We start from the raw sequence: 26,962 nt of genomic DNA, 5'->3' as shown, positions 1-26,962 counted from the left end.
CCTGCTCTTAACAATCGTCAGAGCCGGTCCTTCCCGATGGTTCATTGGGTTAAGACTGGTGTTTCGCTGTTAGTGGGGTTCAGGGTTCGAATCCTGCTTTCTGTGTTTTTGTCTGGTCTGAATTTCTTGCTTTGAAGCATGAAACAAACGATAAACCCCCCCCCAAAAAAAAAGAAGGTGTGTTGTGGGGCTTGATGGCTTTGTGATAAAAGCCTTGCCTCTGAGCTCAGAGGTTGCTGGTTTGAATCTGGCTTGTCCCCACACTGGATAAGCTGTGTGGAGAGTAGTGTCTGGTGGGCAATGAGGTAGTTGACCCTAAACAGAGACTGTGAAGACCTGCTGCTTCACAGCCTCAAAAAAAGTGAGGGTGATAGGTTTTTGGCAGAATTTTTCCCTATATATGCAAAACTAAGTCCATACTTTTTTGAACGTTTTTGCTTCAGCTTCTCAGACACCGGGGGGGCAGATGCCCGGATTATTGCCCCCCTGCGTCAGGATACGCCCTCCGAAACCACATCCAACCTTTCACACAGCTATTTCTGACACCTTCCTCACTACAGCCACCGGAACCGTCCACACTCTCAACTTTGAACCGGCAACCTCTCAACCCAGAGGTAAAGCTCTTCCAATTGAGCCACAGGATTTCCTGCAAGAACCTGATTTTTAGGACCTTTTCTGGTTCTTTGAAATAGAGAGACAGCAAGAGAGAGACATATACAGTAAGACAGAGACATTTGCTAAAAGAGACACAGAGACAATTAGATAGAGAAATAGAGAGACAAAGATAGCGAGATATAGCCACTTCCTGTTGGAAGTGTTTATCCCGAGCGACTCTTAATGATCTCATTTACTAAATGAGCTGTGGTGACTTAAGGGTTTGCTCAAGTGCCCAAAACTGGCAGCTTGGAGGTGTTAAACATGTATCATATGTACAGCATGTGATATATATGTAAGCATATGTACAGTGATTAAATATAAAGGCTATATCAGTGCAGAGATGTGTGGACATCATTTAGAGCCTTTGCTATGTTTCCACACGGACAGTTAATGAGGTGATACCGGAGAAACTGCACCTCTTCAAGTCAAGTCAGGAAGCTTATATATATAAAATTATAGACATTTTACAGATTTGAATAATATATTGTTTTTATCTGTACGATCAATAAAGACAGTAATTCAAGTTTGTGTTGCCAAATGAGGGAAAACCCCACAAAACGCCACCCAGAGGGTTAATTGTGAGAATCATGGCGGATTTGGTGTTTGATTTGAGACTCAGAAATAAAACAAAATTTTACTGATTAAAAATATTTTTATCTGGAGGTAGTTTATTTATTTTATATCTAAATAAAGAAAGGAAAAAATTTTGTGCTGTTTAAAATAATTTTCATTTTGACAGCTCATATATATATATTAATACAAAACGAATTAAACATGTTGTTACCTAATGAATGTGTCCAGGCTGAAGATCCACATATAGAACACAAGCAGAGAAAAGATGATGATGATCATGAATGTGTCTGTTCTCAGTCATGTTTACATCACTGACTCCCTCTGTCTCATCCACGTTAACCCCAAACTTCTTACTGCCTTCTGCCCTGCTGATTCTTAGCTTCGTAAACGAGTCTACATCAGTGGTGAGTGAGAGTCAGGACTTTATACACCAGTGGATTGAACGCGCAATGACAGGAAATCGGTTGTTCGGCTGAAATCGGCACGCAGTGAAAATAAAAAATATATATTTCACCAAATCAATGGATTAAAACTAAAGTAACGATTCTGTTTTGAAAATGTAAGAAGTAAAAAGTACAGATATTTGTGTAAAAATTTAATGAGTAAAAGTAAAAAGTTATAAATAAAAATAAATAGTGGAGTAAAGTACCGATACCAAAAAAATCTACTTAAGTACAGTAACGAAGTATTTGTACTCCGTTACTTCCCACCTCTGTTGTGTACAGCTCTTAAAACTCACCTATAAACACATTTCTGGATTATAAGAAGCTAGTTGTATCTCTTATTTTTATGGCAAAACATGGCAATATGACTATTTGAAATGTTTTAGCAAAGAATCCTGCTTTAGTATAAATTTTTTTACATAAGGCATGACCCATTTAAATAAACTTGTCAAAAGAAATTAAATGATGAGTTAAACAGTAGCAACTAGTGGATAACTATACTGAATTAATCTTTAATGCAGTATGGGTAAACTGGAAACTTGACATTTGGCTAGATAATATGGTTAAGGAACAATCATGATTAAAATTTTACATTTAGAAATAAACATTTTCTGAATAAGTACATTACATAGTTTACAGTGAGTCTACATGTCTTGCACCATGATATGATACAAGATAAGCATTAAATAAGTATTAAAGCAATGTGTGTAAATTCATTCAATCAGTTTGTAAAACTTTATCCTCTTTATCTCCTTAGGGTCACAAAGATCTGAAGCCAATCCCAGAAACCTTGGGTGTGTTGTGGGAATAAACACTCAATGGGATGGCACCCAATTACAGAGTTACACTAGACACACAGTTTCCTACCAAGGGGCAATTTAGTGTATCTAATGCACCTACATTGATATATTTGTGAGAGGGGTAAAAAACATGCAAAACACACGCACTCAGGATCAAACGGAGACCCTGAAGCCGTAAGGCGGCAACGCAACCCACTTCTTCACCATCCCATTGCTAATGTTTCCATTTTGTAACACAATACAGTATACATTACATTTGCTTAATACTAGCTAGAGGGTTTTTTTTACAAGCTCTTTTGTTATTAATGTTCCTAGAGAATTGCAAAGAAAAAAAGGTGTTGTATAAATGACCGATATTATTTTGACTGTTTTATGCTTTAGGTAGACATTCTATATTAAAAAAGTATTGTAAAAAAAAGTATTTGTCATATTAACATCATTTTGCCTATGGCAGTTTTACCTTGTTTACCTGTATATGTGATAATCCCTTTCATCTATCATTTTCATTCATTTTGGTGACTAGGCACCAAATTTTTCTTCTCTTTCTCAAGAAAAAATTAACCAGAAGAATTACTGTAGAGAATGCTGCAGGCAAATGGTTAAAATTTAGCAAGACAGCTGCAAATTTCTAAAAATATTGTCAATAAATTAAAATATCAGTATGGTAAACATTCGGATAAAACATTGCCTGAAGCCCCTTAAGAGCATCACTGCTGATTCGTTTTTCATCATGCTGGTAATCAGACAAGATATCTCAGTTGTAAACCAATCACTTCTGTCACTTTACCATTGCCTGGACCTCCATTATATTGAATGGAACCTGTTTTTTCATTTATCCTATCTTTATTGTTAATTATTAAAATAAATAAATAAATAAATGTTTGTGTAAACATACAGTATATAAAAATCTTTTGGCCAAGCTAAAAATCTGAAAATATTAAGCTTTGAATTCTCTCCTTCACTTTTCCTTTCCCGGTAATCTGATATACAGTATACAGTACAGTACAGTATACGGTATGTACAGTATAGACAATATCTCATTTCAGCAAACAATACGGTTCAGGTCTGGAAACATTCTTGGCCATTCCATCAACTTCACCTTCAGCTTCCTCAGCAAGGCAATTGTCATCTTGGCGGTGAATCTTAGTGCCACTTTTCTGGGAGCGGAGCATGCAGGTTTTCTCTGCTCTGAAAGTGGCACAAAGATTGTTTCCAGCATTCTGCCACAAGGTTCGCCTCTCTGCGGTTTCTTTTCCTTGCTATGAGTGCTCAGCTTTGCTCAGCCCTGAGAGACAACCCCTCACAGAGCCCCCTTTCGAGGAGCTATTAAAGGTAGTGACCCATGCCATGCCTGAGATAGATAACAAAAATAAAACATTTTAACAAAAAAATAAAAAAATAATACAAACAAAATATTTATAAATAGCCAGACAGACAGCAGCAAGCTCGCTCGTCCAGTAAGCTTGTCTACCCTGGTGGGGCTCAAGCAAGCTCTGGTCATGGAACAAGTAGTAGATACTGTCTTGAGGAAGGAGGCCACCGAGGTGGTTCCTCTGTTAGACAGAGAGCCTGGGATCTACAGACAGTACTTCATAGTTCCCAAAAAGGATGGAGGTTTGTGTCCTATACTAATCTACGTCAGCTGAACCGCTCACTTTGAATGACCTCCCTGTTTCTGCCTGGTACCACAGCAGACTTTGAGGGTTCACTGCCTCCAAGGAGGCCCCTAGAGCTGTACCAGGGTGTAGCTACAGCTCTAGGCACACCAGGGGTCAATCTCGAGAGGCTGATTTCCTTAACGATCAGCCAGATGTGTCTTGATGGGTACTGCAAGTCTTGGCCGCCCCGGTTCAATAGGGTGTGCCCCACCCTGGTGGGGCCCGAGCAGCCTCTGGTCATGGAACATAGAAAGTTCCTGGAGTTTGCTTTCAAGAGAGTGCCTTGGAGGTTGCAGTCAAAGCAACTGTTTATCCGCTATGGCCCTCTGAGGAGAGGAGTCAGAGCATGGACAATGCGGAAGCATTCCCAAAGTGTTGTTGATGCAGTGTCTCGTTCCCTCAGGGAACCATGGTTACATACGTAACGGAGACGTTCTTTGCCATGAGATAAGATAGGTGCCATGTTGAACATCCAGTGGTCAGTATGAGAGAATTGTATTTAAAGCACCACATTTGTAACTGATCAAATACAAGATACACAATTTTGTATGGTCCTGTCAAGCAGACAAAATTTATGAACATGATGAATGGGACATGTGGCTTTGCATAGTTACACAACAGACAGCTGTTATCACTTAGGGTCTACTTACTTTTGTTGCCAGTTATTTAGACAATAATGGTTTGATGTTATGTTACTTTCAGAGAACAGTAAATCTGTACAGATATACAAGATGCACATTGGCTACTTATATCTAATTTTATTTGTATAATATTATCCCTTGTGAAAATATACTAAAATAGTTGCTAAGATTTGAGGGGTATGTATGTATATATGTATGTATGTATGTACAGTATATACTGTATGTAAGTACTACTACAGTACTGCTGTAGTACATTTCTAGCTCAAAAGGAATGGATAAAATTGCTGCCCTATGAGTTCAAACACAGTTTTTAAAGCCCTGCCATTTATTATTAATAGTTACAATATAAATAGTTTAGGTCCTATTAATATTACATGACTGCAAGGCAAAAGATTTGAGTGTTTGCTGGTAAACTTGATGACAGTGTCTTGAGGCTAACTTACTGCTGGTAATAATTATAAATAAATATGCAGAATGTTATTCGGCTTTGTGTTATGCAGTGTTTTGCAATTGTAGGATGCATTGTTTTAGACATTCACAAAAATTTCATTCACAATATCTCAGAGTGACATTCTGCATAAAATATGTGTGCATCACTATTATTATTAATTCCACGGTGAATTTTTAAATCTGATTATTCAGAACATGTTGATTGAAATTTTCTATAACAGGAGCTCTGGCTGTAGTTCCAGTAGTGAGAAAATCACAGGTTTATTTTTATAGGTTTTAATGTTATAGATCACACAGGGAGTTGTATGACAGATGCTTCACATGCATTCAGTTCATTTTAGCACATTTAGAGGGCATATTTAGTGCCAGTGCTTTGTAAAAGTCAGAGGAAAGTGATCTTTTTTCTCGTTGGCTTTAAAAGAAAAAATAGAGGTTTTGTGAAGGGGTGACTGTTTATAGCTTCTGCATAATAATTGATGACAGAAGATGTTCCACAACATTAAATGTAACTATAAATGGATAAATGAACACCCCATATTGTTTTTGTTTCTTGCATAAAGAATGTCAATTAATTTCTAGTACCATCAGTATTGATGTTTAATGCACTGCTGCCAAAGACTTCTCTTTGCATACTTCAGTGCTTTTCTATTTTTACAAGGAAATATTCACAGGGCCAGATCACGGCATCAGCATATTTAGCCTCCTGGTGCTGAGGAGATGTGCAAAAGCCCATTCATGTTAGGACAAGACTGTAGCATTAGTCAAGAAGCTTTTTTTTTTTTTTTTTATTTCAACCATATATAGCTAATGCAGTACACAGTGAAATGAGACAACGTTTCTCCAGAACCCTGGTGCTACATAAATCAACAGAAAGCTACATCACACTACATAACAGGACACAGAGCTAAGGACTGAAGTTACTAGTCCTAGCCACATAAAATGTATAGTGTTTGCAGCCTGGTGCAAACAGTGCAAGAAAAAAGACCAGACAATACACATTACACACATACACATATAATCGTGTGCAAAAGAAAAATATAAACTAGAGTGTACTTGTAAACATAAACACAATGTTTTTCAGAACAGCAAGAGCAGCAACTGAGAGGTGTGCAAAACAGCATGTAAACCGTTATAATATGATTATAATATAATATGGGTGGTGCTGTGGACATGGATGTGTATGAAATGAAACTAGCATTGAGTGTGTGTTTTCCGGTTGTCAAGTCAAGTCAAGTCAAATTATTTCTATAGCGCTTTTTTTTAAAGAGAATTTTAAGAGTTAAGGTGAACGATGTGTTCCTGATGAGCAGCCATGGCGACTGTGGCAAGGAAAAACTCTCTTAGATGTTATGAGGAAGAAACCTTGAGAGGAACCAGACTCAAAAGGGGAACCCATCCTTATTTGGGTGACATCAAAAATGTGATTATAAATCTTTATACAATACAGAACACTGGAGAGTGAGAACTAACATGAGCACTGGAGTGTAAGATTATGAGTAATGTTCTTTCTACAGTCTTTTACAGTCATTTGTGGTTATAAAACCAGGAGTTACTGAGCAACTCATAAAATAGCTCAACATTTGCGATCATCACAGATCCTAACCAGCTTCTCCATGCCAGAGTCTTTAAACACTCAAAAAGGTCCAGTGTCCAAACTCCACATGAAGTGGGATCCAATTGGCACTGGTACGTCTCTAGATGGTTCGGGATGTTTGCGGGGGTCGGCATCTACATAAGGTCCACAATCTTCATAAGGTGGGACGTGACTGGAGCTGGTGCAACTTTAGGATGGGTAGAGAAAGAGAAGCAGTAGAAAGGAATTAGCGTAGATGCTGTTCATGATATTAACAGCACAAGTTGATAATGTGCATTTGATCAGATGTGTTATGTGTAGGCTTTGCTAAAAAGATACGTTTTAAATCTGCACTTGATACGGGAGAGTGTGTCTAAACCACGAACACTGTCAGGAAGACGATCTTAAAGTTTAGGAGCTAAATGTGAGAATGCTCTCCCAACTTTAGTGGACATTGTTATTCTAGGAACTACTAGAAGTCCAGAGCTTTGAGATCTCAGGGAGCGTGACGGATTGTAGCATGTTAGAGGACTGATAGATAATTGGGAGCTAAACCATTTAGGGCTTTGTGAGTTAAAATACTTAATAGTTAGCCATTGTAGGGATGATATGATTGGGGTTATAAGATCATATTTTCTCGACCTTGTGAGAACTCTGGCTGCTGCATTCTGGACAAACTGTAGCTTGTTTATTAATGATGCAGGACAACCACCTAGTAATGCATAACAATAGTCTATTCTGGAGGTCATCAACGCATGGACGAGCTTCTCTGCATCAGATATAGACAACATGTTTCATAGCTTAGCAATATTTCTAAGGTGGAAGAAGCCTGTTTTTGTAACATGGTTGATGTGATTTTTAAAAGACAGGTTGGTGTCCAAACATAACTCCCAGGTCTTTTATTGTTGAAATCACAAAAAAAAACCAGGTTGTAACAGTTAGCTCTCCCTCTGGCTGCAAGATCATTTAATCAACCCCTGATACTTTGCCCATTTTTTGTTGCTTATAGATGCAGACCTTTAACTCAAACTCAAAAGTTCAAAACACGAACTAAGCCATATTTCCTGTTTCTGGAAAAAAAAACACATTTTATCCTCCTAATATCTTTTATAGTTTGTGTAATGGCTGAATTTATGTTGTTATTGTTGCATAATTTCAGGATGGACAGGATTAGAAATGAGTTTATTAGAGGGACAGCACATGTACAATGTTTTGGAGACAAAGTGAAGGAGGCGAGATTGAGATGGTTTGGACATGTGCAGAGGATGGACATGGGGTACATCAGTAGGAGAATGCTGAGGGTGGAGCTGCCAGGAAAAGAGGAAGCATTAGAGAGGAGGTTTATGGATGTGGTGAGGGAAGACATGCAGGTAGTTGGTTTAAAAGAGACAGATGTAGAGGACAGGAGGGTATGGAGACAGATGATCCGCTGTGGCGACCCCTAATGGGAGAAGCCGAAAGAAGAAAAAGAAGATTGTTACATAATTTAAACTACTCTTTGACATACATTCTAAATGTGTTGCTAGCTATTTTTCTTTTTATTCTTTTCTCAGTACAGGGACAAGACTGTTGCCTGTTATCACATTGATTTAAAAACAAATCTATTTGGTCTGTGATGAATAAGCTTTTATTTTAAGTGTATTTTATTTATTATGTTAATGTTAGGATCCTAAGTGTTACAGAATAGTGCTCTCCTGCCAACAGGTGATTACAAGTTTGACTTCTTGTAAGGCTACAGCCATCTATGGGTTCAAGTTCAAGGGAGCAAATCTGGTCATTTTCCATGAGAAGAATTGCATACTCTCTCCTCTATTTATGAGCTCATCAATGTAGAAGATGGCGAATAGCAATTCAGTATCTTCCACTTTTTGTCCTGTCTTGTCTGTTTTTTTCTTGTTTAGTCCAAGCTGAATGTATAGTTTTATTTATGTCTGTACTTTGAGAGTCACTAACAGCTGGAACCAACTTCCTTGTGTGTGTCAATACACTTGGCCAATAAACCTGATTCTGATTCTATAATTGCATGTAGATAAAAAAATGTGTTTTCACTGTAACTTACTTGCAGTAGTGGAAGGTCCGCTTGTCAGTGCTCAGGCCATACGCCACACACTGCAACAAGTCAGTTTGCATGGCCGTCATCCCAGAAGGAAGCCTCTTCGGAAGCTGGCTCAAAAGAAAGCCTGCAAACAGTTTGCTAAAGACAACCTGGCCAAGAGCATGAATTACTGGAACCATGTCCTGTGGTCTGATGAGATTAAGATAAAATTGTTTGGCTCAGATAGTGTCTAGCATGTGTGGTGACACCCTGGTGAGGAGTACCAAGAAAATTATGTCTGGCCTAAAGTCAAGCTTGGTGGTGGTAGCATTATGGTCTGGGGCTGCATTATTGCTGCTGGTGGAGCTTCTGGGGAGCTGCGGTTCATTGAGAAAAACATAAAATCCAACATCTACTGTGACATTCTAAAGCAGAACATGTTGCCCTCCCTTTAGAAACTGGGCCAAACGGTGGTTTTCCATCATAATAATAATGACACCAAATAAACTGCCTTGCTGAGGAAGCTGTAGGTGAAGGTGATGGAGTAGCCAAATATGTCTCCAGACCTAAACCTTATTAAGCACCTGTGGGGCATCTTCAAGCGTAAGGTGGAGAAGTGCCATGTGTCTAACATCCAACTGCTCAGTGATGTCATTATTGAGGAGTGGAAGCGGATCCCAGAAACAACCTGTTTCTCTGGTGAATTCCATGCCCAGGAGGATGAAAGCAGTGCTAGATAACAATGGTGCTCACACAAAATATTGATGCTTTTGACACAGTTTTGACATGTTCAGTCATATTCAGGTTTATTTTTTTAGACAATAATGGATGTATGCTGAGTTATTTTCAGAGGACTGGAAATCTGTACTGCTATACAAGCTGCACAATGACTACTCTAAAATATAACCAAGATTATTTTCTTTTGTATTGTCCCTTGAGAAGATATACTGAAATGGTTGCTAAAATGTAAAAATGGCTTTCCAACTATTTTCAAAGCCATACTCTATAATGAAGAATTCTTCACTGCTTAGCTCTGACTTTCTCGTTTTATTGCCCATTGAAGCAGTTATAGAATGATTACCTCCATACTCTATTTGGACAAACATAAACGCATTTTATTTGAGCTCTCTCTTATATAGATTGCTTGATGGTAACTGATTTTGCAGATCTACATTTCCACCCACATTTCTGTGTTTCTTTATGACCTGGCAGGGGTCAGGCCCAAGTGTATTAAAGATAGACTGCTAAGGCCAGAAAAATCCTAGAGAGAAGTATTAGCTTTTAGATATCATTAAACATTTATGAGGTGTGAGAGATGTGCTGAGTCTCCTTTTGCTGAACTTCAAGCTGTGTCCTAATAGATCATCACCTTGCGTGTGTCTCCCTGGTGTAGCCTTGTGTCAAACGAGATATCATACCCGGGGCTGTTTCAGAGAAAACAATTAACTTTCCTGCTCTCTGTACATTCTGTCTGACAATTTGAGCACCGAGGAACACACACCGAGTGTTTGATTCCACATTTCGCCGGTACACTACGGAGCCGATGAAATGCGGTACTCAGTTTTGACTTGAATATTATTGTTAATAATGAGCATGTTGTCAAAGGAACATAAGATGTGATGGATTTGTGCTGTGACTGTCTCACAGATTTCCTTGATTAAGTGGCCTCTCTTTATGTTTTCGCATATCAGGGATGACAAAAATCAAATGCCTTTCTGGGTAATGGCAATGCAGAGTTACATAGACGGTCTGGTTCAGAAAACCTTGTGCTTTTGACAGATATGTGTTTTTTTTTGTCTGGCTATGATACTGACACTGTAGCCTGTCCACACATTTTAGAAGGGAATGCAATAAAGGTTACAGAAAAAACACTAACTGTGGACTGCACGTTTCAATTCACAGTAAAATTAGTCAAAAAAAAACACAAAATTCACAAATACTGTGTAATTCATGAAAGAAATTATGGACCTTAGAGGCATAGTTTGGTTTAAAGGAGGCTCAACATAAACGATTAGCATGTTCACCTTCTTCACATATGTTTATGCTACTGCTTTTACTGCCACAAACTTCAAGCAAACAGAGAACTTCGGTCAAACAATCAAACGACCGACTCCGGTGTACTGATGCAAGCAACTCTATTATATTTGCTCCATTTCCAAGCTGGGTTTGAAACAAGAGCTTTGGTGTTTGTGTATGAACTAAAACCTTAAAAGATGTTTTTGGAATGTTACGTTATTGTTGATGTTGTATTTTTATAAAAGAGAGGATTGTGTTTGCATTTTGATCTGTTCCAGGATAAATTGCTACATAAAATTACATTAATGTACTGGCTTTTAAGTTTTGCTCCTCACTTTTTACTGATGAATGAGTTTGGTTTAAAGAAAAGAAACAGAGCTTTGATGGTTATATGAATCAACAGAAGCTTGATATAGTCATAGTGCAGAAAGTAGCATTGTTGGCTTACAGCTCTAGGGTTCAGGTTAGATCCTGAACTCTTGTTATTATCTGATAGTTGTGTATGCATGGGTTTCCTCCCATTGCCCTAAAAGTCCACACTAGTAGGTGGATTGGCTAGGAGTTGTTCCCTAGGCTCCCTGTGTACTGAGGTCCTAGCCAGGATAAAACTCTTACTGTAGATGAGGTAGGTATGATTTATTAGGTCTGCATGAATTGTATAGTAAAATACCTTTCAGGCAATTGAGGTGGCCACTCCCCTGAATGTATTTTTATATTTATATAATAAAGAGACAGTGTTGCCAGACTGGGCTGCTCCAATCCAATTTTTGGATTGGAAACATACATGTCTTTGGCTTGTCCTTGCTATATAGCTTATGTAAAAATTTGACTACAGTATATTTTAGTCTTAGTGTGTAGGGTTTGGATTTTAAATCTGAATCGTAGGAAAGGCAGTCATGTCATCTGGCAACCTATCCAAGCAGGATAAGCTGACGTAATTAATATAATATTTAAATATCAATCATCAGAAAATGTTTTGCACTAGCTTGGCACTGAAAATCACTATAATAAATATTTTTTCAATGCATAGATTCTCAAATCGTTTAATGTTACATGTTACACTGTACACCACTGTACAGTGTAACATCCTGCTAGTCTTGCCTATTGGAAATACTCATCCTGGTCAGCAGCTCATAAAAAAAAAAAAAAAAAAAAAAAAAAAAAAAAAAAAAAAAAAAAAAAAAGATCCGTTAATGAGCATGATTATAATCACCACTATGCAGAACTGCTGGAACCCAGAAGCAGAGTTCAGAATTCTGAATACGTCTGTTTTGATTTGTGGAATAATTTTTTGTGCCAATAGAGGGCAGTCTGTCCTAATTTTAGGCATATTGGTGCACCACATGAACTACAGTATATTCCCTTGCTTATCCCAGGACTCTTCTACACAAAATGCTTATACTGAATGTTTATTCGAACACATTTAATGTTGTTCGTCTTTACCCTGGCTAACTGTACTGATTAATAATCATGCTATTCAGTGTAATCTCAAAGAAGACGAGATCTGATTTTCCTCACAGTTTTACTTCTGGCTTACTCTTGCTCTTTAAACTAAATGTGCATCCGGACTTTTTATAACTCAGTGGCAAAGTGCTTTAATATGTGCTAGACAAATAAAAATGTATTGTATTGATGTAGTCTATAATTAAGGTGGCTGTCAAATGTTTGGAAACACCTAGTCTTTTATAGTTTTTGAGCAACAGATTCATGTTGTTCCTATTGTTTATTTGCAACAATGTAGGTAATTTAACAGTATGAAGATTTTTCTTTGACCAAGCAAATATATAAATTAATAGATGTTAAACTTTATTTTTAGTGATAAATCCTCCCTTAGCATGAACAACTTGACACTCTCTTGGCATACGGACATTTTGTTTGTTCAAACAATTAGCTGAAATACTTTGACATGCCTCTTTTATTGCCCAATACTTTGTATTGCCCACTTAAGTGCCAAGTACAGTCTTTGCCTTTTTCAGAAGTTCAGTTTGGATGTTTTGGTATTTTAAGTCTGATATTGTCAGCGTGTCAATGGGAACTTAGATGAACCAGTAGTGCAGCTGTAGTTTTTGTAGTTGGATTAGTTCCAGAGGTCTGTTGGTTCAGATAAGAAGACTTGCCAAGTCTCCAACATGTTGCAGAAGTTCCATCTTGAAATGAAACAAAAATATTAAATGAATTGATTACACCCTTATTTCTGTTTCATCAGAAAAGTTTACTTCAATATTTATTACTCCCACTATTTTCATCGTAAGTACTTTATATTTATATCCTTTATACAGGTTTGTAGATCTTGAAAAGGTCAAATTTTACCTTAACAGTTTAAATTCACTGTATAAAAATAGCTGCATTAGATGGCAGTGTGCAGTCAGAGGCAGTACTAAGGTGTCATTTTTCCACTCTAACAGCTGATAGTGTTCATTCATTATTACTCTGTGTCTCAATCTCACCCTTTTTAATAATTTATATAACCATAAATACCCTTTTGGTTAGGACAACAGTTTTTTAGCACACACCTGATTTCAGGCTCTGAATCAAAGAAGAGAATGTAATTAGTGAATTGAGGCTGTTAGTTAAAGCTAATGTCTGTTCAGCTACTGTTGTGCACCATGAGTTTTATTAATTACTGTAATAGGCATTGCAGTGTAGCGCATCATCGAAGTAAGAGCACATGAATGCTTATGTTAAATCATTATAGGAAAAATTATAGTCAAGTCAAGTCAAGTTTATTTGTATAGCGCTTTTCACAACAGACATTGTCTCAAAGCAGCTTTACAGAAAACAACAGTGAAGGTGAATGGTGTGCATTTGTCCCTGATGAGCAGCCGTGGCGACAGTGGCAATTGCTAACATATATTACTTTAGTAACCACATTTATTCTTTTTCAATAATAGTTTTATCCTGGTAAGGTAGATTTGGACCAGAGCTTAATCCTACAGAGTAGGTAGAAGAAAGAGAAAAAGGATCAAAAACATTTCAAACTCCATTACTGAATGGGGAAGCATTATCTATTCAGATTGTCCTTCCATCATTTAGCAGGATATCTCAAGAATGAGTGGTTTAGGTTTATTTGCAATTATCGATGTAACTATCAGATGAAATGATAAGGTTTGATTCGAATAGCATCAGGGCCACAGCAAGGTCTAATGTCTGAAATAGTTTTTCTACAATAACTCACGTTTGTAGTATATTTATATTTCTGGCATGCAGGTTAGTTGCAAGAAAGACTATCCTTGTTAGAAGGTATCATCTTCTGTAAAGTCCTTATTTTTCAAAAGTCCCTCTCCCCCATTCAATTATATTTATTGACTTTGCAGTTAATTTGTGAATCACCACAAGCATACTGTTAAAACACACACAAAGCTTGCAGGATATTCAGGAAAATACAAATTCAATAACTGCCCTAAGACATTTATTTTATGTGAATTTAAATAAAAACAGTTTTTTTTTTCCTTCCATCCCACAGGGAAATGCTAATTTGACAGGATACAAAGCTGCTGGAAGGGAAAAACTGTCAGTCAGAATAACAGCTTACATTACAATCTTAACATTAAACATTAATGAAATTTAACAAAACAAATAGATCTTTGTAGAATGTTCTTCTGAGAATTTGTTGTTGCCATCAACAAAGCATCATTAACCTATTAATATACTTGCTTTTGCCTACTTATTAATTATTAATTTACAATATTGATGAGTTTTATACCTAAACAGTTGAAGTAACATTCTTTTTGATGTTGTTTTTATTTCCAGGACTGCCTACTGCAAAGAGGAAAAAGAAGGAAATTTGTATCTACAAATCCCTTTAGAAAAAAACAAGGCGTAGGTAATAATACATTCTATCAGTTATGAATGTTGGTAAATTATTTTGATTCATAATTGATCCTCTCTTCATTTCACGCTTACCTTATCTACAGTATCTCGCCCCCCTATTTTATAGGTAGTAAAACTGTACTGAACAGACTGATCTTTCTTCAGTCTTCTGGAAGTGTGGCAGCACCTGGTCACATGACCTGGAAGAGAAAAGCCAGGAGACCTTTTGGATCCCTCTCTGGTTAGATTGTAATTATGCTTATTCATTTGTTTGACTCATGGGGCTCTGTGTGTGTGTGTGTGTGTGTGTGTGTGTGTGTGTGTGTGTGTGTGTGTGTGTTTAACAGAAAGCAGAGATACAGTACTGTTAAATAGACTTGAAAACAGTGAAATAAGTCTACAATGGAATCTCTTTCAACAATTTGACAACGAAACTATTAGGATTAAGCAATGCATTATATATTGTTCTTGTTAAAAGAATAATAATGTACGGCAAAAAATGTCTTTCACCTTATATAATTTCTTAACAGCAAAGATTAAAGTGTATAAGTGATTAAAGTATATACGTAAGTCTCTTCAAAAAAGATAATAGTGCCTAATTGAGGTCTGGTGATAGACTTGGTCAGTCTTAAACCTTTTTGTTCTGTTGGCAGCGTGTTTTTTTTATCATTGTCTTGCAGAGGTGGCAAAAGTACACACATCCATTACTTAAGTACAGATACTCATGTTTTAAAATACTCGGGTAAAAGTACTGATTAAACTTTTTTACTCAAGTGAAAGTAAAGAAGACTTGGCTCTGACATGTACTTAAGTAAAAAGTAGTTATTACTTCTTCCTGTTTTAGCTGTTAACTGGACCTCACATCATATTAATATTAGATAGATAGATAGATAGATAGATAGATAGATAGATAGATAGATAGATAGATAGATAGATAGATAGATAGATAGATAGATAGATAGATAGATAGATAGATAAGAAAGAAAGAACATTGTCATTGCATTGTACAGGTACACAGCCACGAAATGCAGTTTGGCATCTACCAGAAGTGCAAAAAGTAGCAATCGTGCAAATAGTACAGATAAATATGTATCATATGTACAGCATGTGATATATATGTAAGCATATGTACAGTGATTAAATATAAAAGGCTATATCAGTGCAGAGATGTGTGGACATTAAGAGCCTTTGCTATGTTTCCACACGGACATTTAATTAGGTGATACCAGAAAAAGTGCACCTCTTCAAGTCAAGTCAAGAAGCTTTTATATATAATCATAGACATTTTACAGATTTGAATGATGTTTTGTTTTTATCTGTACGATCAATAAAGACAGTCTTTTAAGTTCGTTTCGCCATTATGAGGGAAAAACTCACAAAAAGCCACCCAGAGGGTAAATTGTGTACAACATGGCGGATTTGGTGTTTGATTTGAGACTTGGCGCAGAAATAAAACAAAAGTTTACTGATTAAAATTATTTTTCGGTGGAGTTTATTTATTTATTTTATATCTAAGTAAAGAAGGGACGACGTGAATAAGTGTATTTTTTGCTGGAGGTTTCAATTTCGCCTCTTTTATATTTAGTTATTTATTTATGTATTTATACTTTTTATAAAAATGGTAAAAACAGAAATGCGCGCTGAATTGATAGCGCGTTACTAACATTTAGTGCCGTTTAAAATAATTTGAATTTTGACAGCCAAATATATATATATATAAAGTAACGAGCCGGGTTTGAAAATGTAAGCAGTAAAAAGCACAGATTTTTGTGTACAAATGTAATGAGTAAAAGTAAAAAGTTGTCTGAAACATAAATAGTGGAGTAAAGTACTGATACCAAAAAAATTTACTTAAGTACAGTAACGAAGTATTTGTACTCCGTTACTTCCCACCTCTGTTGTCTTGCTGCATAATGCAGTTGTTCCCAAATATATTGGATGCATATTTTTTCCGTCAATTGATTGTTTTTATCAACTTCTGGATTTATTCTGCTGCTAGAATCATAAGTGACGTAATCAATATTTCCTTTCAGGAACTCGAGCTGCGTCAAAACGCTTTGGGAACGCGTCCAAGTGTTCATGTTCTGAAATAATGTGTGTAATCAGACAAAAATTGGACGCTGACCGTCACCGTTGGGGTAACATTACGACCAGGAAGTATAAAACACACATTGAGTGAGGCAAACACCAGCTTCATTTTGTTCACGAAGCACTCTGTGTATGTGTTGAAATGTCTGTCAATTGTTCGTCAGAAAATAAAGGAAAAAAAAATCCTGGGAGCAGAGCACACTAATGCCAATGCCATCACTCTGCTCCCGAGCGGTACTCTCCGAGGAGAGAGCTCACGCTTCTCACGGATCTGGCTCTCGCTGAGGCGCAGCGGCACGGCAGTTCCTGGGGCTCGCAAATGGACCTCGCAGAAGGTTTCAAAACGGGCTTGTCCCTTTCTTCAAATTTACCTGCTTGGACCAGCACTTGCTCACAGGCTTGAAAGCACGTCTTCCGGCGATTCTTTTCCCCCTGTGATGAGAGCATTTTCTCTGCCTCTCTTCTGCTAAGGAGGTGGGGGGGCGTGCATTGCGAGCTAGGCTCGAGGAGCTATGGACCTGGGGGCAGAACTAGGTTGGGTCCATAGGGATCTGGCTGCGCACATTCTGCGCACTTACGGCGCAGATTCTCTACACACTCTGTGCATGATCTGCGCATATTGCGCAACGCCAATTATGCCCACACATTCTGCTCGCATTTCTATGCGATCGCTCCACTCCCGAAGAGCACTCTTCTTACTATTATTGGGTTCTTCTGTTTGGCCTTGCCCTCTCACCAAGCACCTTCACAAAATGTGTCGATGCGGCTCTGAGAATTCAGGGCATCTGCATCTTCAACTATATCGGCCATTGGTTGATATTAGCTCGATTGGAGCAGTTAGCGGTCCAGCATTGAGATGTCGTTCTCAATCACATGAAGGTTTTGGGGTTTCGGCTCAATGCCGGGAAGAGTGTGCTTTCTCCAGCTTTCCCCTGCCCGCATTGTGGCCATCCTTATAGCCGTCAGGAAGGTCAGCCTCTCACTGTCTTAGCAGAAACTGCTAAGACTCATGACAGCTGCACCCATTGGTATCCCACTTGGCCTTCTGTACACGAGTCCCCTTCAGTGGTGGCTCAGGACCCATGGGTTCTCATGGGAGGGCAATGCACTCCCACAGCGATGCCTACGTGCCTTAGATGTTTGAAGAGTTCTCGTGTTCTTGTCTCAGGGCTCTATGTTGGGAGTTCCCAGTTGTAGCGTAATGTTAACGACGGATGCATCCCTCACGGGATGGGGAGCGGTCATGAGTGGTTGTTTCGCCCAAGGTCTATGGGAAGGGCCACATCTTCTTTGGCACATCAATTGCCTAGAGATGCTGGCCATGCTTCTAGTGTTAAAGCATTTTCTTAAAGCATTTTTACCAGAGTCAGTGCAGGGTCGGGGCTGTCAGGTCATAAATTGTCCAATCAGGCCGACACAGAGCACAGCTTTGTCGCAATGTAGATCAGCACATCAGCCTTTAGACTCAACCATCAAGGAGGTTTGTGCTTGTGCCCCCTGTACAGGCTGGCACACCAGATCCTTCTGTGGGCCCAGGGAAAGCTCCTCTCATTAAGGGCAGCTTACATCCCGGGTCAGTTGAATGAAGCAGCAGACACTCTGTCGAGGCAGGGGTTGAGACCCGGCGAATGGAGCAGATTTGGGAGGGATTCTGCAAAGCCCAGGGAGATCTGTTCACACTGTCCTCTCTGGTTCTTCCTTACTCCTCCGAAATGGCTCTGCCACCCCCCAATCACACTGCTTCCGGGAGTTCTGAAGAGAGTTGGAGGAGAGGAACTCCATCCTGGCGGCTCCAAGGTGGCTGTGGCCCCTGAAAATTTATGCATTCGCCATTTCGGCATATCACGCACCCTTAGTGGAGCATTCTCTGGGCAGAGTCCCTGGATGGGGCCTGGCCATAGTTTTGGGGGCTGTCTCTGAGCCCCTCTTTGAGCCTCTGGCGAAGGCATCTTGGAGGCATCTCTCTATCAAGGCTGTGCTCTTGTTGGCCATTTGCTTTTTTAAGAGAGTAGGAGATCTACAAGAGTTTACGCCAGTGCCTTTTGTACCCCAGGACGGTTAACATCCCCAAGGTGCCCTGGGTCGTCCCACGACCTGTAAGGTTACATGCATTCTATCTTCCTCCTTCTTAGGCCCCAGACCAGGAGAAATTGAACCGGCTGTGCCCGATACGCACTGGACAACTAAGTCTATAGGCCGGGTCCCTGGAGAAAGTCTGACTAACTGTTCGTCGGCTACAGTCCTCCGAGGCCTTCCTGCCAATAAGCAAACCCATAGCAGATGGATCATTGATGCCATCACATCATCATATGAGTTCTCTGGTCTTCCCGCTCCATTCGGGTCAGAGCTTACCCTACCTGAAGTGTGGCTGCCGCAAAGACTTGGTCCTCTGAAGTACCCCTCCAAGACATTTTGCAACGCTGCAGGCTGGTCCACACTGGTGGCCTTTGTCCAGTTCTATAACCTGAATGGCAGTGCTACTCCTGGCCCCTCTGTCCTTCAATCTAGCTGTGCTTATACACACTAGTCAGGGACTGGTCAGACTGGTCAGTCTGCATTTCAACGCAGCATCTCATTCCCTTAGGGAACTAGGGTTACATACGTAACCTAGAGGCGTTATTGTTGCTGTTTTGGCCAAACTGTTTGCTGTTTGATTGTTGATATGCCAGAGGTTTATTTCTTTTTAAGCTCCAAAATAACTGTCTTTTCTCTCATAGATGACTCTATGTGTTCATGTCGATTTATTGTTTTAAATAGCAAATGCAGTCTTTACAGGCAAAACACAGGACATAAACCAAGGGTAGACATTCAGAGCTATTAATTATTCAAATAATCAATCAAATTTAAATTGTCAGCCACATTTTCTAATATTCTTAATACTTGGGGATAAAAAAAAATGCTCCAATTGTTTATCACAACTAGACAGTGAAAATGTAAAAAATTAAAGCTGAAATTCATTAGATTCTTTATTTCAAACCAAAATGATTTGTATTTTGTGTATCAAAATACATATAATAAACATTGCATATAAAAAATTCTATAAAAATTATACAGCCTTGTCTTTTAGCTACTGTGCATTCAAAGTAAAGACCCAATACAAAATTCAAGACATAATTGAACCTAAAACTGCAGAAATTCTCTCAGCAACACAGCCATGAAAGTTTGTTTAAAAAAAAAAAATTATTAAATGTCCAGCAGGCTTACAAGCTTCACAATAAGTTTTTTACAATCTCTGCAGGTAAGATCTTATTTTTGTGGTGCATCACTTGTTAAAGTAGTTATTTTTTTCTGTAATTTTTTTTAATAACAACGTGTTTAAAATCTTTGCGATTTATTAAAAATAAAAAATGAAAGAAATCACATGAACATAAGTTTTTTTATAATAAGTCTGTAACATAACAAATGTGAAAAAAGCCCTGTGAATACTATTCGGGTGCACTGTATATGCATTTTTTGAGATGATGGCTTTGCTAATTTATTAGAGACTGTACAAATACTTGTGTTTCTCCTTTACATCTGTAACGATGTTCCTAATGAGGCAAGCCATCTAAGCATATGATAAGCAAATCAGTACCCATATGGTTCCTGTGTGTGTTCACTCATGCTTTTGGGTCACGAAGCCCCTTTGGCTGCAGTGAGGCCCTGGTGTGGTTAGTGGCCAAGCATGACTGGAAAGCTAGGACTTATCTAGGCATCACTGGTAACGTGTGATTTTGTTTGCAGAATGGGCCAGTTATCAACCTGGAAAGAAGTCTAAAGGCTGATGCACTGATCTACATTGCGACAAAGCTGTGCTCTCTGTCGGCCTGATCGGACCATTTATGACCTGACAGCCCCGACCCTGCACTGACTCTGGTGAGGTTTTTTTTGCTTTTCTTTTCCTGTTTCTGTTCATCCCGCTGTTTTTTTTTTTTTCTTTTTTGTTTTGTCCCAGAAGCCCTGCATGCTAATCTGGCATCATGCCTGAGGTCTACCATCTGCTGGGATCTGTAATGTTTTCATCCTGGAGTTCTTTACTCCTCATCCTGTGGGCCACAGCACTGCAAAATTGATATATGTTTATTTTATTGAAAGATTATTATGTCTTAAACTGTCTTACTGATGTCTTACTGGAACAATACATGGTTTCACTTCCCCACTTTATGACACATATAATGAAATAGCTTGATTTGCACTTTCATTTGTGAACATTTACTAATGGACTTGTGTATGAAATGAAGTTTTGTGTTCATTAGTAATGAAAGCAGTCAGCATTACTCAAACAAGCTAGAGCATGATTGGTTTTATGATTAAAATAGTGGAATTATGAAAATGTTGTACATTTCTGAGTAGGTAACCATGGAAGTCTGCTGTGCTGCTAATGAAACATTTGTTGTCATCTTAAATGCATTCTGAGCTTTTGTTTACACTGATCCAAGAATATTATCCTTGCAGGTTGTCATCTTAGCTGACCAAAAAATGAAAGATGTTGTAATGATAGTAATGCAAAAGAAGGCTGTCTTACGGGAGTTGTGCATACACATATAACTTAAATTATAGCAATTCACAAACATAAATTGCTATATCATTAGTGTTCATGGCCTTGGTGAGAATAATGTTCATAATAGAGGTGAGAAATTTTGTAAATCACCACATGATTTGTACAGTGACACTGCTAAGTATGATATGCGCAAACATGCGTAGACATCAGACAGGAGCTCTGGTGGTTTTTAGAATTTCTTATTGAATTATTAGTAATATTAAGGCATAATCTACAGCCAATAGCATTAATAGACCTAGAAAATAAAATGCATTTCTGAAATTTCTAATGAAAAAAGTTGAAAATAACCTGCTAGTGTTAATGGGGAAATTACAATCTCATTAGCTGTCAGCTTGATATGATTATGCTCTGAGGGTTAATAGTTAAACTGGGAAAAATAAATGATTGGTTAATCCTGCTTCTCAATATAGAAGCTGGTAGCCAAGAAAGTGTTCTAAAACACATTTAGGTAAACACCTACTTGATTTTATATCTTGAATATTTATATATAGAGGAATCAAAATTAGTTTTACTTTTAAGTAATTATTAGAAAATACCATAAAATATTTCTGGGGGGGTTTGAACAATTCCTCTTGGACTCTTTCACTCCTTCGTTTCTGTGTTTATGCTGCAGCATATTACTTTCCCTATCAGCATGTGTCGTCTGTCAGACACCTCTGGGGGAATTCTGAAGGGAGCTGCTGTCCTTTGTCATCGTAAGTGCCTTCGCCACATTGGCAGCATATACTGAAGGGTAATCCACACATGAACTGCAGAATGGGCATTCAAAAAAACTTGCACAGAGCCATTGGCATTTTCTCCACACGTCGGTTCATGAAAAGTTGAAAAGGTCGTACGGATCACCTCTGGTCTATTTTCACACTCTAAACATAAAGTGATTTTGAGGAATTCTGAGGTTTGTGAAAATGCAGAGTAGTGGAGATGAGAATGGAGTCTGAGAAGCTCAGAGAAGTCACATTTTTCAAAATTGCTTTTGAGCTGTTAACTGCAGTTTTTTCATGGTTTTTGAATGATCAAAGGATGTGGCAATAGAGAGCTTTCTGTATTCAGAATTCTGCTTTGCCTTTTATAGTTGAACCACTAAAATAATTTAAAATGACCTAAGTTTGAAAGGTTTTTACCTTCATTGCTGCCATTCATTAATATTCCACCTTATTTAAACACTCACTCATCCACTTGTCCAAAGACATTGCACAGAGATTATCTAATATAATCTAATTGCAGCCTAATATACTATAATATACTGAGCATAATACAGTAAAATTGATCAGCACCAAATACATGAAGCTTAGAGTGGAGTGAAAAAATTGGAGTTGGAAAAGTGTGAACAATTCATAAAGTTATTTATTTCATGATGTCCTAAATAAGTATTTTATATACAGGTTGTGTTACTTCTTTCAATACAAAAGTTAACCTTCTCTCAGTTTAACTGGAGATGGCTCTTTAATTGTTCTCACAATAACTTTCCTTTGCAACCTAAAATAAGAAAAGCACTAAAGACTGATAATAGACTAAAACACATGCATTTTAAGGACTGCAGTGAACACTTTGGTGAGAGTGATGAGTGACTAATCAGTCGAAATCAAGTGCCCATGGCAGTTTTAGTTGTCTTTTTTGCCAGCAACCTGCCCTGTTTTTGGAGGCACTGACACAATGCAGCAAGGGCATACCCACTCATACTCAAGTCCTTTCCACTTCCATTTCGTGTTATTTAAGGGCATAGTGCAAAGAGAAATTGAAGACAGAGCTGGCATTTACCAACCATTTTTGAGCTGAATAATTACTTTGCATTTCCAAATTACAGCACTGGAAAAGACAATAAAAATGAATGTCTGTGGTGTTTTTCTTTACAATTTTAATATTTCATATATAACATTTTATTTCTTCTAAATTATTTCACATTTTTTAAGGGTTTTATTTAACTCACTATTATCTTAAAAACTTCTTATGGCTTCGTAACTCAACTTTCACTTTGTACCTGATTTTAAAATATTTTAGTATCTCAGCTATATAGAATACATTAAGAATTTTAGTACAAACATAAAAGTTTCAAGCTCACTGTCTGGCACATCTTTCACTGCAAATCCCAGTATGTAAAAAATCAAAGCTGCATGGAAAGACTTATGGATAAGAAACATGGATCGTAAGGACATCTGTACAAATATCTAGCAGTTAGCACTCAGCATTCCTCTCTGTCTCAGTGTTCTGTGATTGCACCAACTGACTTTAAGTGGTGTCCTACCTGAATCAATCCACCTATTAAAACCATGATTATGATGCCACAGCTATAGAAACCATCAATATTACATAGAGTAACATGGTATGAACATGGTATAACAGAGTGCTGCATCACATTCAGGTCTCTCATGCAGTGAGAATGAATGCGATTACTAAACACAATTTAAAAAGTCTTCATTCACTGTAGCCACAGTTATGGCACCCGCATACATCAACTCAAACATAAATATTTACCTCATTAAATGACTCTGGATTTCTGTGCATTTTTTCTGGGAATTTGAAATGAAGGCCAATTGGCCAGCCACTGTGGAATAAACAACTGCTCCTAAATCTAAACAAATATAGTTTAGCTTGTGCAGTTTGCTACAGATGCAGTTAATTTCTTTGACCATCCAGGGAAAGGACATGTAAAATCTGAAGTTATAGTGCAACTGTTAACGAGACAGTCTCCTGAAGGGCATTGAGGAGAGGCGGCACCGTGTACTAAGTCATACACCGCCTCACTCCCAGCAGAACCCATTTTCGTTGAAGCCAATGTGTTAAAGATGATGGTCCTCAGATCCATCACTTCCCTGGGCTTCAACTTGGAAGGCCACCTAGAGTCCTGAGCGGGGGAGTGCTAGTGGCGAAGCTTTGTCTCTGGATCTCACGATATGTGCTTATGCCTGCCTTTTTGCCTCTACTTTTACGTTGGAGTAAGGGTTAAAATTGGGTCTGTGTGTGGTGGCTCTTGATGTCTTGACCCCAGCCTTAGTCCATTCCTAGTGAAGTTTCCCCTAATTCTTGAATCGATTTTGTTTGACAAACCTCTCAAAGCTGAGGTTCTCTCAGTTGGTTGTGCATCTTTTTCTTCCACCTATCTATCTGTTTACATGCTTAAATACAGCACTCTCATCAGCCAGCTTCTTTGGCAATTAATGTTTGTGGCTTACCCTCCTTGTGAAGGGTGTCAATGATTGTCTTTTGGACAACTGTCAGATAAGCAGTCTTCCCCATGATTGTGTAGCCTTGAGAAACAAAATGAGAGACCATGTTGAAGGCTCAGTAAACCTTTGCAGGTGTTTTGAGCAGATTAGCTGATTGGCATGTCACCATATTTAAATTTTTTGAGATAGTGAATTACTTGTTTTTTGTTCATTGTGAGCCAATATCATTATCATTAAAAGAACCTTAAGACTTAAACTACTTTAGTCTGTGTGCATTGAATTTATTTAATACACAGGTTTCACAATTTAATGTACGATATTCTGATTTAATAAAATGTACCTGTATTTTATTTATAAATGATTTTATGTTTGTTTGATTTAGACATATTTGCTTCGATTATTTACATCCAAATTTTCATTGCATAGGTTGATTATGTCTGGCATTAGGTTTTATATTTTAACTTTCTATTGCTAATATCATGCTTTATCGCCAAATTAGGTTATATAAACATTTTCTGGTTTTTATCTTTAATGGTTTCCATGTGGCAATAAAGAAAATAAAGAAAGCAAAATGACATAATTACTGCTTTTAAAAACTATTCCATACATTCCCTTAATTTACAATGTCATTTTTATTGTGAATTACTGTAGTTCTAAAACTTTCCAACTTTATGACATTGAGTAACTTGGGCTGCTTCAGAGATGAGGAAAATGATTATGAATACATGGTCAAAAGATTTGTCCAAGATTTCATACATCTATTGAACAAAGCAGATGTCTCTTTCCTCACTGAGCTGCATCCAGTTTGGGATTGGACCTCCCTGTGGGGTTCATTAGGGCTAAAGCACATACATACATCTTGCCCCAAAGTTTTGATTTCTGGTTTGCCCTCATTAATTTTTTATTTTTTTCCCTCTGAATTGTGTCTGATTGTTATAGAGAAATAGAAATCTCTGTTTGGGATTTGCAGAGGCTTTGGACATTGTCCAGTGACCAGAGTTTGGTCTGCACCTTGTTAAAAAGTCTCTTCTGTTATAGACTGGGAGACTTTTGTAATACAGTCCAGTGCCATTAATGATTAATGACCTTGTGCAGATATATTTTAATTGTTCACTTCACTGACAAACAGTCTGTCATGTAACATCTTCTTTAAGATGCAATGGAAAATGTATTTCCTTACTCAGTAGTCAATTCTACCTTATAATGCAAACACTGACATTTTAGTAAGTAAAAAAATATTAAATATTGTCAGTTATTTATTGTAATGTGATAATGGACCTTATTTAAGATTATACTCATTTTATACTTTATTCTGTATTTGCTCCTTTATATAAAAAAATGCTTAAAATGAGAAAATTGTTTCAAGCTTGAAAAGCATAGAAATAGGTTTAACAATCTTATATTTGTTTCAAATTTATATACAGTGAGGAAAATAAGTATTTGAACACCCTGCTATTTTGCAAGTTCTCCCACTTAGAAATCATGGAGGGGTCTGAAATTGTCATCGTAGGTGCATGTCCACTGTAAGGGACATAATCTAAAAAAAAAAATCCAGAAATCACAATGTATGATTTTTTAACTATTTATTTGTATGATACAGCTGCAAATAAGTATTTGAACACCTGAGAAAGTCAATGTTAATATTTGGTACAGTAGCCTTTGTTTGCAATTACAGAGGTCAAAAGTTTCCTGTAGTTTTTCACCAGGTTTGCACACACTGCAGGAAGGATTTTGGCCCACTCTTTCACACAGATCTTCTCTAGATCAGTCAGGTTTCTGGCCTGTCGCTGAGAAACACAGAGTTTGAGCTCCCTCCAAAGATTCTCTATTGGGTTTAGGTCTGGAGACTGGCTAGGCCATGCCAAAACCTTGAAATGCTTCTTACAGAGCCACTCCTTGGTTATCCTGGCTGTGTGCTTCGGGTCATTGTCATGTTGGAAGACCCAGCCTCAAACCATCTTCAATGCTCTAAATGAGGGAAGGAGGTTGTTCCCCAAAATCTCGCAATACATGGCCCCGGTCATCCTCTCCTTAATACAGTGCAGTCGCCCTGTCCCATGTGCAGAAAAACACCCCTAAAGCATGATGCTGCCACCCCCATGCTTCACAGTTGGGATGGTGTTCTTGGGATGGTACTCATCATTCTTCTTCCTCCAAACACGTTTAGTGGAATTATGACGCAAAAGTTCTATTTTGGTCTCATCTGACCACATGACTTTCTCCCATGACTCCTCTGGATCATCCAAATGGTCATTGGAAAACTTAAGACGTGCCTGGACATGTGCTGGTTTAAGCAGGGGAACCTTCTGTGCCATGCATGATTTCAAACCATGACGTCTTAGTGTATTACCAACAGTAACCTTGGAAACGGTGGTCCCAGCTCTTTTCAGGTCATTGACCAGCTCCTCCCGTGTAGTTCTGGGCTTCACCTTCCTTAGGATCATTGAGACCCCACGAGGTGAGATCTTGCATGGAGTCCCAGTCCGAGGGAGATTGACAGTCATGTATAGCTTC

At 38.1% G+C, this 26,962-nt stretch overlaps 1 protein-coding gene across 30 annotated transcripts in view; it reads left to right on the top strand.

Moving 5' to 3' along the window:
* Positions 1-26,962, top strand: part of pcbp3 (poly(rC) binding protein 3) — a 97,203-nt gene that overhangs the window by 18,341 nt on the left and 51,900 nt on the right. For 19 of the 30 annotated variants that reach the window (XM_083537578.1, XM_083537601.1, XM_083537590.1 and 16 more), the window contains 3 exons: positions 14,597-14,669; positions 14,784-14,897; positions 20,468-20,599. The gene's annotated coding sequence lies outside the window, so the exon portion shown is untranslated. Of the gene's footprint in view, positions 1-14,596; positions 14,670-14,760; positions 14,906-20,467; positions 20,600-26,962 lie in introns of all 30 variants that reach the window. The other 11 variants (XM_083537592.1, XM_083537598.1, XM_083537587.1 and 8 more) reach the window with 2 other exon arrangements.

Source organism: Silurus aristotelis, assembly GCF_946808225.1.
Source record: "Silurus aristotelis genome assembly, chromosome: 3".
NCBI lineage: Eukaryota > Metazoa > Chordata > Actinopteri > Siluriformes > Siluridae > Silurus > Silurus aristotelis.
This window is presented reverse-complemented; position numbering and strand designations above follow the sequence as displayed.